The sequence below is a fragment of the Octodon degus genome, unplaced genomic scaffold, assembly GCF_000260255.1.
Source record: "Octodon degus isolate 3935 unplaced genomic scaffold, OctDeg1.0 scaffold00007, whole genome shotgun sequence".
In the NCBI taxonomy this organism is placed as follows: Eukaryota; Metazoa; Chordata; class Mammalia; order Rodentia; family Octodontidae; genus Octodon; species Octodon degus.
The window spans coordinates 23813509-23815876 of NW_004524583.1; the positions used below are offsets into that span (position 1 = coordinate 23813509).

Consider the following 2368-nt stretch of genomic DNA (forward strand, 5'->3'; position numbering starts at 1 on the left):
GATGTGGGTCTCGAACTCACAATAAAAGTTTCACTTGTTCCTTCTTTGGTCTTTGTCATGGGTCCTTTTCTCATTGAGATTGCTACAACTGTCACCTTTGATGGACGGCATGAGCTCAGAGTGTACCTTCCTCTCAGTAGCTGCTCACCTTGAGGTTCGAAATGCTTCAGGGGGATTCATATAGTGCCCCCTTTTCATCCTAAGAACCCATCCTGCCCTTCAACAACCAGACAACTGTGTCTGAACTCCTTCTTCCCTCAGCATGAACTTGCCCTTGCTACCCCTATCTGAAAATGGGCCATTTGCCAAGCATACATGCATACTGTAAAGCTCTTGAGGGGACAAATCTTGAGGCCTTCCCAGGACATACCCCATGCAATAGACAGCTGGCAGGCCCATCTCCATGGCTTCGGGTTGCATCTGAACCCCTGTGATAGGCAACGGAACCCTTTACCAGAGGTATGCTTCTTTTTGAGGTGAAAAGAATTGTTATTATTACTACAACTACCTTTCTCTTGTCTAGTCCTTCGTAGCTCTTACTTTGTCTTTTGTATTTCTCTTAGTCTCCTAATTTTTAAAAAAGTACCATCACACAGCGTGTAAACTGGAGAGGTGTCCAAAGGACACAGGATTTACTCGATGGAGTCCCCCTGGCTAAAGCTGGGACAACTTGGAGCATCCAAAGGAGTAGCAACAGATCTGGGAAATATCTCATTGCTTTTTTTAAAAAAGAACATATCAGAGTACAGTTCTATTCAATAAAATAAGAGGAGAGGGAGAAGCCCTCCTGCTTTTTTTTAAATTTTAGGGAAAGGTCTATAGGGTGTTCAAGGTCTCACTACTAGATCAGACTCGTAGTGACCCACTTGTTTACAGCCTTCAAAGAGCTGGGATTACAGGCACGCATGCCCAGTCTCAATTGATGTCTCAGTGTGCCTGGGGGGGCAGGGCCGGCATGGTGGGCCTGGGGATCGATCCCCCGGCCCCTGCACCTGCTTGCCAGTGCTTTAATTCTCTGAGCTATTTGGCCGGCCCTTGTAATATCAGTGTTAAAAATCATAATTGGTTAATAAAGGGAAAGTGAAATGAAAGATTGTTTCTGATTTGTGCCTGTGTGCTTCTGAAAAACAATTCCAGAGTTGTTCTCAAAGTCTCATGCTGTGGGGTGACAAATATCCCTGTGATTCCTGAGGTCCTGGCCTGTTCTAGTGTTCTCCCAGAACGGGTTTTTTTTTTTTTTTTTTTTTTTAATTTTCTCTTTTCTTTTTAACTTTCTGCAAAGCTAGACTCCCGAGGGGCTCAGTCCTTCTTGGCAGCTGTCTTCCTCGTGGTGGCCAGCACATTGCTCAGCTCCTCATGCTTCCTCTTGGCATGGACATGTGTCCCCACCCTTTTCTTGATGAGCTTGAGGGTGCATTTGTCCTTGGAGACCTTGTGCAGCTCCATGGCATGCTGCTCGTAGGGGGCAAAGCTGCACACTTCCCGGATCATCTCCCGCACAAACTTGGTGTATTTGGTGAGGCATCTGCGATGGTGGCTGTGCCTGTTTGCTCAAATTCTTAGTCACCTTGTGGCCCTTGTTGAGGCCCACAGCCATGGGACAGTGGAGACCCATGGCTACTATTCTTTGATGGTTGCTGTGGTGGAAGGCTGTTTCCTTTAGTTTTCTGTTGGAGGTACCTCACAAAGAAATGAAAGAAAATAATCAAGAAATAGCAGTGTGGAAGGTACTCTAAGGAATTGGTGTTTTCCTTTGGGACAGTTGTGGGACAGCCATAGCCTTCGATGGCAAGAGCCACTTCTGTTTTTGCTGGACCAGAGCTTGTCGTTTACTTCCTCGGATTCTGAATGCTTGTTTATTTGAAAAGTTCAGAATTTCCTTTCTTTGCTGTATCTTGTGTGCAGGGCAGAGCCCTAACCACAGAAGTGCCAGAGATGGGTCATGGGGGCTGTGTAACTGCTCAGGGTGCACCTTTGGCTGTAAGGCCTGTGGACCCAAGTGAGAGGAGAAAAGTTGTCCCTCTCCTTAACTTATTGTTTATTATATTATTATTATTATTATTATTATTATTATTATTATTATTATTATTATTGAGTTCTAACAGCTAGTAGGCTGGAAGGGGCATAGAGTTGATTTCATAAATGATACAATCGGAAAAAATGAACAATTACGTAAGAACAGTCCTTCTTGCCAAATCCTACAAACCTTTCCTTGGCTTTGGAGAAGTTATTTTAGTTTTGTTTCTTGGGTTAAGAGGGGAGACAAAGTGAACTTGAGGTCAGGAGTATTTAATTTTATTTTTTTGGAGGAACCAGGGATTGAACTCAGACCCTTGCGCTTGCTAGGGAAGCGCTTATTCCACTGAGC

At 44.6% G+C, this 2368-nt stretch overlaps 1 pseudogene; it reads right to left on the reverse strand.

The window, feature by feature from the left end:
• Positions 1-1299: 1299 nt before the first annotated feature.
• Positions 1300-1615, reverse strand: LOC111812566 (annotated as a pseudogene).
• Positions 1616-2368: the final 753 nt, after the last annotated feature.